The sequence below is a fragment of the Rhinolophus sinicus genome, linkage group LG03 (assembly GCF_036562045.2).
Source record: "Rhinolophus sinicus isolate RSC01 linkage group LG03, ASM3656204v1, whole genome shotgun sequence".
Classification (NCBI taxonomy): domain Eukaryota; kingdom Metazoa; phylum Chordata; class Mammalia; order Chiroptera; family Rhinolophidae; genus Rhinolophus; species Rhinolophus sinicus.
The window spans coordinates 165,533,280-165,546,443 of NC_133753.1; positions in this window are offsets into that span (position 1 = coordinate 165,533,280).

A 13,164-nucleotide genomic window follows, 5' to 3' on the forward strand; every position below is an offset into this window, starting at 1 on the left:
AAACAATAGAAATGGCCCATTATGAACAGCAGAGGGAAAATAGATTGGAAAAAAGAAAATAAAGAAAAAGAAGAGTCCGAGGAACGTGTGGAACTATAACAAAAGATCTAACATTAATGTCAAGAGTCCTGAAATAAAAGCAGAATGGAAGTGGGCTTGAAAAAGTACTCAAAGGAATAATGTCTGAATATTACCCCAATATGGCAAAAGACTTAAAACTAAAGCTGAGTAAATTTCAAATAGGTTAAATCCAAAGAAATCCACAGCAAGCACATATCATAGTCAAACTTCTAAATTTAAGACAAAGCAAAATTCTTGAAAACAGTGAGAGAGAAATAATACCTTACCTTTGGAGGGAAAACAATTCAAATGACAGATGATTTCTCATTAGAAGCCATGGATGCCAGAAGAAAGTCCATTTTTCAAGGGCTTGAAAGCAAAAAATAAACAAAAAACCTGTCAACCCAGAATTCAATATTCAGTGAAAATATCTTTCAGGAATGAAAAAAAAATTAAGAGAGTTTTTTTTGTCAGCTGTCCTACCCTAAAAGAATGACTAATGGAAGTTCTCTAAACAGAAAGGAAATGACAAAAGAAGGAATCTTGGAACATCAGGAAGGAAGAACATAATAAGCAAAAATATGGATAAATGTTATATACTTTCCTTTTCTTGAGTCTTCTAAATAATGAGCTTGGACACTCAACTACCAATATTTTATGCCTATTGTCATAAGTTAGAGGTATAGCCTAAAGCTCTGGCCAAACATTCTGTAGGTTCTATTTTGTTTTTCTGTTTTCGTTCCCCCTCAAAGCATGGGCAGTAAACTTGATCTAACAGGAGTGGAGTCTGTCGTTCTCCCTCAGGGTCAGAGGGTCGTGAAACAGCGCACAGTAGTGGACAGGCCTTAGGGACACAAAGATGAAGATACAAAGGGTTGCGAATAGAGGCAGGAAGAATTTCTCCTTTAAGTCTCTATGTGTGAACCTTACCAAAAACAAACAAACAAACAAACAAAAACAAACCCCCCAAAAAGACACTTCCTATTTATTGTAGCATTATTTGGGAAAAGGACTGTATCAGTGGAGACCTACTGTGAAGTCAGAACGCCTGCCTCTGCCCAGCAATAATAAAAGGCTCTTCCCCTCAAGCATCAATGAAGGCTAACTGGGAAACCTGGACTTTCTAGCTGGAAATTATCCAAATCCATCAGCAAAGGACTGATTAAATAAATGATTGGAACATCCATACAATGGTGTACCACGTAGGTATAGAAAGAAATGAGGAACATCTCTGTACATTGCTATGGAGTTATCTTTAGAATATAGTGTTAAAAAAAAGTAAGATAGATAAAAGTATGTAAAGTATGCTATTCTATAAAAGAAATGGAAGGATAAATGAAAAACAAGTGTTAAAATTTTTTTAAACAAAAAGATAGATTAAAAACAAATTCTAATAAAACCATAGTTACCTATTGGAAAGGGAAGAAATAATACTGCGAACAAAGCTACACTTCTCTATTTCTGTGTTACAGATTTGACTTTGAAACCACATAAATGTCTCACTTACTGTAAAACAAAATTCAATTTAAAAACTAATCCCTAAAATTAGAAGCAATAAGAAGCAAATAAACGTGACTGTGTATCAAGTTGGTTGCATAACCATACAAATAAAAACTCTTTTAAGTGACTATAAAACACAGGCGTTTGTCTCTAAACTCTTAATGAGGTACACACAAAAGGAAAAAAAATCCCTGCAAAACAAACTTCCCCTAAACTGTGAAAAAACGTTTAGCTGTTTTCAGTAATCATATTTTTGGTGGTGTGTCGATATTGTCATTGCGAGGCCATTATGTGTGTTTCATGAAAGAGAAGATGAGTAATTACGATTTTTGCCATTGAAGACTGGAATTTCAACATGAGAAAAGGAGATTTGAATGCAAGAATGAGATTAAGTAAATATCCTGTGGATATAAATTGGAAGTACCAGTATGAACTGGTTATATGGTTTTTAAACAAACAAACAAACAAACAAACAAACAAACAAACAAACTCCTTTCCTAGCTGTGCCCACAGAAAAGACTTAGAGACAATAACTAATCCAGTAGAAAGAAGTGCTCAAATGAATGAATGGATCTAGGTAACGCTCAATAACTGCAAACATCACAACAAGACAGACAGATGGATATTATGTGTTCCGAATAGAAATACAAATTACACACTGCCCACAAATTGAACCTCAATCTGATCAAACTTGTAGATCTCACTGCCAACTCACAGAAAATAGGATGGACAGAGAAATATTAAGTGACACAGTGAGGATGCAATAATCAAAATTCACTTTGGGAAACTACAGGAAAAATGACCCAGTTTCTTCAACAACTAAATTACAAAAAGAAAAAAAAAAAAAATTATGGAAGAAAAAGCTAAAGTGATTTAAGAGACATATTTATCAACTTCAGTATGTGGACTGTATTTGGATACTGCCTTAGATAATTTACTTGTTTAAAAACTATACAATTGGAGAAACTTGAGCATTGACTGGATATTGTTTGATATTAAAGAATTATTGTTAACATATGCTAATTAAAAAGATTTTTAAAAACCACAATAATGGTTATGCTTTTAAAAAGAATCCTTGTCTTTTAGAGATATGTATCGAAATATACATAGGTGACACGATATGATGATAAGGATTTGCTTCCCAATAATCCAGAGTTGGAGGAACTGGGAAGGGTAGAAATGAAACAAGATTAGCCAAAGGAATGAATTGAAAATTGTAGAAGCTGAGTGATGGGTTCATGAGACTCATTACAGTATTCTCTCTAGTTTTGCATAGGTTTGAAAATTTTCGTAGTCAAAGGTTAATTATAAAAAGAGGCAGTCTATGTAATATAAGGTTTACTCTCTGAGTGCATTTATGCTTGGTCTGACCATGTTTAGGACCTGTCATCTGGTTCCCGTTTCCTTAGATACCAACAAATATTATTATAAAAAGAAAAATGACTTTGCTGAGATACTTTTTCCGTATGCTCCCCTCATGTAAGAAAAATCGGGGGCTGCCAAACCTGTGAAACTGAGCCTGGGGTAAGGAGCCTCGTGTGGTTGCTGACTTGCTCTTTAGGGTTCTGCTTCTTCCATTTGGTCTCTGATACTGATACCCAACAGCCTTCTGTGGCTGTGGCTTGGAAATGATGTGGCTTCTGAAAAGGAAGGACCTCCAACAGCAGGACTATGTCAATTGTTCAAAAACGAGGAACATAAAATATTGCCTCCACCTAGCAGTATAATTGAGAAACATTTGTGAATCCAGGGTCATGCGTTTTTAGCGCTATTAGGAAACTTATAGCTTGTCTAGTTCAAATCATTTATGGCAAATAATGAAATGGAAGCCCAGAGAGATGTAATGACTTGGCCAAGATTGCACAGCCCATGGAAGAGTTGGGATCAGAACCCATATTTCACCAATTTCCAGAGCTCAGTGCTCTTTCCTCCATATAGCACCTGGGGTGGGTGGGACCTTGATTTATTTCTTTGGTCTTAGTCTGAACTCCCTATAATCTATACAACTAATTCTCTGGGGCAACATGCTATGGCAAAGTGGAAGTTTCAGTTCTTCCAGGACGTGGGGAAAGGAGCTAGTGAGGTGGTGTTAGTTGGGAGACTGGTGAGACTTTGAAATAGTTGGCAAAATTGGCACTTCTTAGGGGGAATTGTGACTTGTGCTTGGGAGTGAAGACAGCTGCATATCAGAGCATGAGTTTATGCCTGCCATATCCCAGGATGGGATTTATAGGAGAGATAAACTCTGGAATCAGATTATGTGATTTTTTGAATCCATGCTCTAACACACACTAGCTGTGAGATTTTGGCCAAGTTATCAATCTCTGTACCTCATCTGTAAGATGATGATAGTACCTACATCATGGTGTCATTGTGAGGACCGAAAGCTCTTAGACCAATGCCTGGCACCATCCCACAAAGTTGGCTGTAACCTAAGAAGGAAAACTGGATGCAAGTAGCAATCATTGGGCATGACCAATAGGACTTACCTATGAGACCATCAGGTATCTTTTCAAACGGCCTACTTTTTAAACCTATTTGTGGGGTATGATTTTAGGGTGTTAAAATCTCCTTTAATCCAGAACTGATACAGTGCCTGAATGTCTTAGCCCTGGGTTATGACATTAAAGACTATGTTACAACCATATATGTTATCTAGAAATAGCAAATGTCATTGTATAACTCATTAACCCTTCATTACCAATTCATTTATCATCTGAGAGAACTAGTCATTTAGCCTGTGGGTAGGAAGCACTGTCAAGGACAATACTGAGGATGTTTGGCAATGACCTTCAAAGCAGTTGTAACAGATACTGTTGGTGCCCATATCCCCTTGGCATGTACTTCTACAAACTGAAGGCTGCTTACTCAAAAACCTGTAGCTCTGTCTGAGGGTACATTTTCTTTTCTTTTTCTAGCTGTGGGAATACATTCATCCCATGAGCAGAGCAAGCTGGAAGTGCAGGAAAGTTAATGAGCCTGGAATGGCTTGCTAACAACGAAGGTGGAGGAGTTGGTGGTTATTATCCCAGCTCCCTAGATCCTTAGTTGGCATAACTCAGAGGTGTGTGGTACACTGTCACCCAGAGTCCCCATGGGATTGAGCTCCTATTGCTCGTACTGGTAACTGGCATGAGAAAACCTTTATCGGCTTTTTATCCTCTACCTTCTCACTCCTCTCTTCTTTGGTTTCCTGGTGTGCCTCATAATTAGACCACTTGTAACTAAAACTCTGGTATCAATGCCAATGTATGTGTGTGTGGGTTTCCCTCACACCACCAAGCAATGCTCCACCACCAGCTGGGTGTCCTACAATTCAACTCAATTCTGACACTAGCTACATGGATATAGCATTGCTCAAGTTATACAGGTTCAGGGCTCAGTTCCGCAAGATTGCTCCCAGTTCAGACGCCAATTGAAAGGTCAGGTTGTTACCTGTGTTTCTGCCTGAATGGCTATAAATCAGAGGTTCCCACAGGCCCCAGGATTAATTTTCTAGAGTGGCTCACGAAACTCAGAAAACCTGTTTACTCACTAGATTACTGACTTATTACGAAGAATATTAAAGAATACGAATCAACTGCCAGATGAAGAGATACACAGGACAAGGTCACAAACAAAGAAGCTTCTGCCCCCAGGTGGTTTGGGCCCAACATGGTGGCATATAGAAATGTCCTGGTTTACCAAACTGGAAGTTCTCTGAACTTCCTCCTTTTGAGTTTTTATGGACGCTTCATTACATAAACACGAGTGATTAAATCATTGGCCATCGGTAATTGATTCAACCTCCAGCCCCTCTCCCTCTCCCCTCCCTGGAGATTAGGAGGTAGAACTGAAAGTTCCAACCCTTTATTCTTGGTTGATTCCACTGGCAACCAGCCCCAATTCTTAGGTGCGTCCCAAAAGTCATCTCATGAACATAAACCCAGTTGTGGTACAAAGGGGCTTGTTATGACTAACAAGACACCCATTTTAGCTTTATGGCTCTGAAATGATTTCAGGAACTGAGGACAAGAAACCAAATATTATAATAAAATGTTCCCATTGCTCTTATTGCTTAGGAAAGTCCAAGGGTTTTGGGAGCTGTGAGCTAGGAACCATGAATGAAGAACAAATATATATGATAATTATGTATTTGACCATTTGAATGACCAAATATATATCTCTTATAAATACCAATACCACACACTCAAATCTATGTCTCAGGATCTGCTTTTGGGGAAGGCGTTAAGTGTTTGGTTGGGGTCCGCCATGCCTCTTGTCCTTTCTGCCTCTCTCTGTTTTCATATCTCTATCTGAAATTACAACTCCAAAATTTAGGGGCTATTTTTCTGATGTAGCTACTCTGCAGTGTGGGACAGATAGCTTCTCGGTCTCAAATATCTCTGTGGCAATCTCCCTGGAGTAAGTAAGGAATAGGACATTCAGAATTAATTACTATCACAGAACCCTCCTGAGACAGGCGAGCCACATAGAATGACATTTGGGAAGGCGAGAATCATCAAAACACCATTTCTTGGATGAGCTCAAAACCTCAACCCCCTCTGACAACCAATTCCTAAATGAAATCAGGAAACTCAAGTTTGGGCTAGAGGCAAGTTATCTGACAACTTTTGTACCACTATCAGAAGGATTTGCAAGTTATATCCATCCTTAGACTTATTGATCCAGATGGTATTATAATGACACATCAAGTTTATGAGGCTCTTTTGAAAGTAGAGTTTCATACAGAATTGAAATTTTAACATTTCTAATTCTTTAAGTATACAATGAACTGAAGAGAACAAACATCTTATAAAAATTAATGAAATCGTTTAAGGCTTAAAGTTCAATATTGTTAAAAGCTGACTAAACTACTGTACATTCAAACAATGATGAAAAGCCAAAACAAGTAACTGAAAGTAATCTCTTTTAGATCAGGGATACTAATCAGTTTTGTAACTTTTTTTTCCTTGCCTTACAAAACAATGACAATGCTTACCAAGTCTTATGTAAAGAATGGCTCATTGAAACCTTCAAATAAATAATAATACTCAATGTTTACATAGTGGTTTTTTTTTTCACTGTGAATCTCCAAGCATTATTAAATAATCCTGGGACTTTCTAGGTCACTTACTTTACACCCCAAACCATCTTTCCCCTTGCCATTATAAGGAATTTATGAAGGCAATTTCACACATATAATCATTATATTCTTAAATGGTTCCAGAAGTACAGATGCATTATTAATTCATCATTCATTCATTCATTCATTCACTCATTCATTCATTCACCCATCCATTCATCCACCCACTCATCCATCTATTTACAAATGTTTATTAAGTAGCCACAGCATGTGAGGCCCTATGTTAACTTCTTGCTATATATTAGTGATCAAAATTCATGTGGGTCCCAGCTCTCATGGAGCTAATGGTATAGTGAATTCTACAGCATAAATTCTAGTAAGATTTCTGTGAGTATACTATTTCTATCTAAAATATGTTTTGCAATATGGTTTTCCTAATTAAGACTCAGAGAGTTAATGAGGTATAATACTTTTAACTACATAGATGTAAAGGTAAGAACACCTGGAAAGAGAATGAAAGCGCTGTGTAAATATAGCTGAGTTAAAAAACCCCAAACCTGTAGTCTGTGCAGGTGAATGTGGTTTGATCACACTGCAGTCTGTGCTCGCCCCTACTTGGCAAAGCAGGGTGGTGGCCCACGATACCAACATACTGTCCCACTTCTGTTTTAATGTTGTTCTGTTGAGTTGCTTTTGTTTTCTTCTTCTTTTTTTTTAATGACTAAGAGAACAAAAGCAGACAAGACAAAGTTTAAGATGGGGATATCCTTGAATTCCCATGCCAAGTTGGAGTTCACAAATTCTTCTTCTGTTCCCTGGTCCCCAATGCTTCTAAAAGAGCAGATGGATAATCATTCCTGGTGTTTGGAATGATCTGAATCGTTGCTTGCTGAAAGAAATGGAGCATTTCCTCCTGAGAAAGACGTGCTTTTCCTTTTGCTTAGTCTTGGGTGTCTCTATGGTGAGGTTAGGTCATGGAGAGAACTAAGTCCCTAAAAGGAGTAAATGTGCTCACCTATATTGATATAGTTTTACTACAGCAATTACTATAGCTCTTGTCCTCTTTTATCTGGTCAGAGGTGGGTAGTCAAATCTGGTTATCTAGATATGTTCTTTACCTTGGGAAATTGTTGACAAACTACAAGTGAATCAGGCTTCACCTGTATAGGCCTAGAATGGTCAAGCAAATTGTTTCTCGTGCAGGAATTCTGAATGATTTGTACTTAAATAAGCTGTCTGTTCTCATGTCAATATTGCCATTATAATAATTTTTGAATCATAGATATAGTTGTTTTGTACATGTCTCCATTATGATTATTCTACACATGTCACCTTTATAACAATTTTTGGATCATAGTGTGTTAGTTTATTTGTATGTCCGTGTTTTCTTACTAGACAATGCATTCCTGCAAGACAGGAATTGTATCTTTTCTTCTTGGTATCTTCAGTGACCAGCATAACACCTGGTAAATAGAGGTGTTCAACGAGTGTTTGTTGAATGAATGAATGAATGAATGAATGAATGAATGAATGAGGGAATCTCTCTGGATGCTCAACAATGAGGATTCAGGAATCCATCTGGGTCGGTTGTTAACATGGTCACTCTTTGCACTGTTGCTTGGCCTGACCACATGTGGGCCTACTTTCTTTTTTGACAACATTGCTAATGTTCAGAGTCTTACTATATCCAGCTGTCTTCTAATGGAGTTGCTTTTGTAGTTTGGATGGAAAAACTGCTATATTATTTCAAACGATTGTGAAATAATGAAACAAATAATAACCCCAAGTGCCAGAAAACATTATTTTCATGGAACTTTACAAAAAACAGTTCTACAAGATCTACTTACAAAATATACACAAAAGGAGAAAATAGTGTTACAGACTACTGAGACCATGGATTATTTTTATAATAAGAACAAGAATGTTTGCCATGCAACAGTATGTGGTTAAGATAAAAATATCTTCTCAAGCCAGCCGGGGCATTTTCTCCATGTTAAGCCAGGGGAGGGAACGGAACAGTGAGGGGGAAATGATTTATTGATTATAACATTTAAAAGCTCCTTTTCTGAATCAATTCTTGTTTAAATAGGGTAACGTGGAAAGCTAAAGCCATTTGGAATTTTGGAAGATCTGGGCAGAAGGATTTAAAGACACATGCTTATCATTGTTTAGAGTGTGCATCAGGGACAGAAATTTTAGGTTTCTGATTTTATCTGTTAGGACTAGGTGGGGATGTATAAAACAAAACTCCAAATAACAGTAGATTAAACACATGTTTGTTTGTTTTTTCTTTCGTGTAAAAGAAGTTCTCAGGTAAAGAATAGAGGATTGGCAGAGAGGCTTCTTCTTTCTGCTTCACTTTCACTAACACTTGGCTTCTATTCAAGTTTGCCTCATGGTTCCTGCATTGTTGCTGGAGTTCTAGCCATCACACCTGCAATCCCGGGAGTAGGAAGGAGGATATGGAAAGGGCAGTACTTTCTGCTGAATCAGTTTTCTTTAAAGGCACTTCCTGGAAGCTCACAGCCAATGATTTTCACTTGCATGTCCTACTAGCAGTGACGGAATCTGGAAAATACCATGTTTTAGCTGTGTACATTTGTGGCTCCAAATAAAGTTGAGTGTTGTTACCAGGGAAGAGAAGAGGTAGCTGTTGAGTAGCAAACCAGCAGTCTTTGATACTGAGTAAATCAGATAGAACACAGTTACCAAACCATAACACTTCTCAGAGTTACTGGATAATCAGAGTACTAATGGGAATATGTATATATAGATACTCCAAATCTGAGCACATTTCATGCCAGTGGCCAGAGCAGGGATATCAGGAGAACCCACTGTGGGGGAAGAGCCCCAGAAAGAAGTTTCCAGGCTCTCGGCCTCACATAGACAGGTGCCTGGCTCAGGTAGTAAATGGCCATCAACTGTGATTGCATGGCCATCAGCTGTGGCTAGTTGGCCGTCAGCTGTAACCAGTGAGCCATTGGCCACTAATACAACTGCTGTGGCTAGGCTAGCAGAGAGAAGAATGGGGGCTAGCGAGAAGATGGCGGCTGGGCTGGCAAGCGTGGATGGCGGTTTGCGGACAGTGTGGATCCAGCCTCCAGTGAGAGTATAGTGCCGCCATCGAGAATATAGTGGTATGACTCCCCTACCTACGGCTCTGTGGGTGTTCCTTTTTGGCCTCACCATATCCTGCGTTCTTGTGTGGGGAGCGGGAGCAGAGACCCCCCCCCCCCCCGCCGGGTCTCCTGCACGACACCACTCTCTAGGGGAAAGGCAGGGTATCATATCAATCTGTTGAAAAGTCTCATGGCGTATTTAATATTCATTACATTGGTAAATTCACCAAGGTTCAGGATTTGACCTTCATTAATGCAGGGATCAAAACTTGATGTTTTTCAAGCACACCAAAAGTAGATTTGAGTCTCGAAAAGCAATTCAAATTACACAAACTTAGAGGTAGAAAAATCATAGGTATAGAAAAGCTAAATGTTTATTAATCATCTGCAATGAAAAATAACTATCCTGGAACAAAATGCTCAGAGAAGTTTGCTTGATGAACATGGCATTAGAAGGAGACCAGATAAGTAGCTGAACGCTTAGTGAAATCAGGCTAAAGTAAGAATGGTCTTGCCATGGGACTAGAAGGCAGTTTGAGGGGCTCACCTCCCTCCCTTCCCTGTCAGTTCTTGTTGGTCCACTGCCTGTGTTGCCTCCTTTTCCTGTATCCACAGCTGTCCTTTCCCTTCTGACAGGGACACACAGAGCTCTTTACCTTTAAGAAGACTACAGCTGAACTTGTAGGCTTGGGAACCTCATTGTCTCTTTAGAGTGATTTTGTGTATCTCTGCTCTGACCCAATATGCATAGAATTTAAGTGTTAACTCTCAGAGGGCAATTTAATTCTACTTACTTCTAAGTTCTCAGGAGAAGTCTCAGTGTAAATCCCATATGCTGCCTCTAATACACTGTTAGACATTTACGGCTAAAACCAGAAAATGAACATGATCCTTTCATGGTAGAAGATAAAAGGTGCAGAGAAGAGTCTGTCAATCTAGAGTTGACTGATATGACTCAGCAAAACGACTGAAGAAGTTAACAATTGTAAACAGGAAGTCAATATGTGAAAGCTTAAAGCAGGGTTGAATCATTTAAGGCTCAAGGATCCCAGTGTTCAGCCAGCATGCCCGCGGTACTCAGATAACTCATAGGACAACATATGAGTAGCTTTTCAGATGTGTCTCAGTGATCTCGTGAAATTGCAAGTTTTTTGAGAGATCTGAGTCTATTGCCCTCACACAGGTTGAACAGTCTTCTATCTCTCTCTCATCACCTGTGTGTCCTCTCCCTAACTAAGAACTTAGTCAAAGAGGAGGAGCGACCCTGATTCACTGAGAGCTGTTCTCTTATAATGAGATACCGTTCTGAAAAAAATCAAGCTCTTAAACACTGCTCTTCCCATCATTTCAGGGTGAGCTGGGATTTATTATGTACAAAAACTCTGAGAGTCAAAAGGTAGGACTAATTCTACTACCTGGTTCTAGACTGGTTTAGTTGCTTACCTAAATTACTATTGATTTATTTCATGCATTATTTTGGACCTAATTATTTTCAGTGCTGTCACTTTCTATTAAAACTGGCTAGACATAAAATAAAGCATGTCTGTGGGGAAGGCCAATATGCTCTGTTCACTGTCCCGAAGGAGGGAGAAAGTGGGATAATTCAGAATAACAACAGCCAGCCATATTCCTCTAAAACCTTTGAGCAATTTTAAAATTTGGATATTTGCCTCATTTTGAATCTTAACTTGTACTCGAGGCCAGAGATGGAATCAAATAATCTCTCAAAGACAGAACTCCTCAAACTATAATGCTATATTCTTTTAGGATATGGTGGGAAATTTTTGAAATGCTTAATAAAATACTACTTTCCTGAAAGGATGTGGGATGCTTTTCAACTGTGGGCTTCATCATTAGCTGCTGTCAAAATAAACTGTTTATCTTCCCATTTAAGAGTCACCAGATCTGCCATTGCTGTTTACAGAGCTTCCTCTCTGGCAATCTGATCTGATTTGACTATTGGATGTGAACAGCATGGAATCTGAAATCAAAACACAACTCTCAGGTGTTAGTGACAACATTTTAGGATACTGATCAACTGCAGAGGGAATCTCACCAGTCCCTTTGTTAGATTAAAGAGTCCTTTTTGTTAGATATGTTCCATGGATTTGAAATTTAGATGGAATAGATAATTAGTTTTTAATGGAGAGTCCAGGGTCCTTACAATTGCCCCCTTTCTTTTCTTATGAAATACAGTCTGAGATTTCTGGGTCATAATCAGTATGTTTCTAATGAATCAAAAATGACACAAAATGGAATTTAAAGAACTTTTTTTTTTTTTTTTTACTAGTTTATTCTCAAAGCAGTTCTATAGTTTTAATTAGGTTGCTTTTTAACCTACTGCTTCCATTTGTCTAACTATTCATAGTAGAGGTTAATAGCTAGTTAATGGTTTCTAAAAACCATGACAACAAACAAACAGACAAACACACAAATAAAAGCATTCATTTCTATGTGAACGTAAGAAATCCTGATGGTGTCACCTAGAAATGAGTGCCATTTATCCTCTGAAACCCAAATGAAATATAAAGGCTGAGATTAACCCTTTGGTTTCTGACTGTTGAAGGAGAAGCCTGAATGACTCTCCCCTCCTCGGCCACCACCGATCCCAATTAGAATTGTTACTATTCTAATCAGTGGACGACCACGTCATGTACAGCTCTCAGACCCTCAAGTGTACTTACTGAATTACACTTTGGTCTTTCAGTCATTAGTTCACACTGAAGTATTTACAAAAACACCATCCCGTGACACTTATTTTTCTTTTTGTAAGATGTTATTAAGGATGTTCATTATCAATAGCTTTCAGATTTGCCCATTTATCAGAATCTACCGAATTGCTTTTAAACAATGCAGATTTCCCTCAAGCCTATTCAGTTAGAATTTCTGGGAAAGGAGTCAGGGTACTCTGTATTACAAACAATTGTCTCAGGGGATCCTGACGCAATTGGCAGGGACATGGGAACCATGGTTTAGTGTCCTTCTTAAAAGGTTTGTGGAAGAAAGTTCTCTCTGGTCTCAGTTCCAGCACCAGTGGTCCTTCTTCGCAAACAGTTTATTTTTATTTTTGGATACGGTAATTCATATAACTGCTTGTGTTGATCTTTTTGCGTTGACTCACGTGAGGCACAGAGCCAAATATGGTTCCTCCTAGCAAAAGTATAGGAAGAAAATGATGGCACTTTGGCTGTTAACAATATTCCTGTCTTCATCTTCTTATTCCTGCTCTCATTTCCCCCTTGCCTCAATTTGTTCACCAAATTATTATTCTTTAAATTTAATTAATTTAAAAAATTTATAACCTTTGACCCCCTTCACCCATTTCTCCCACCCGCCCATTCCCCCCCTGGAAACCACCAATCTAGTCTTTGTAGCTATAGGCTTTCTTTTCTTTTCTTTTCTTTTTTTTTTTAAGATTTC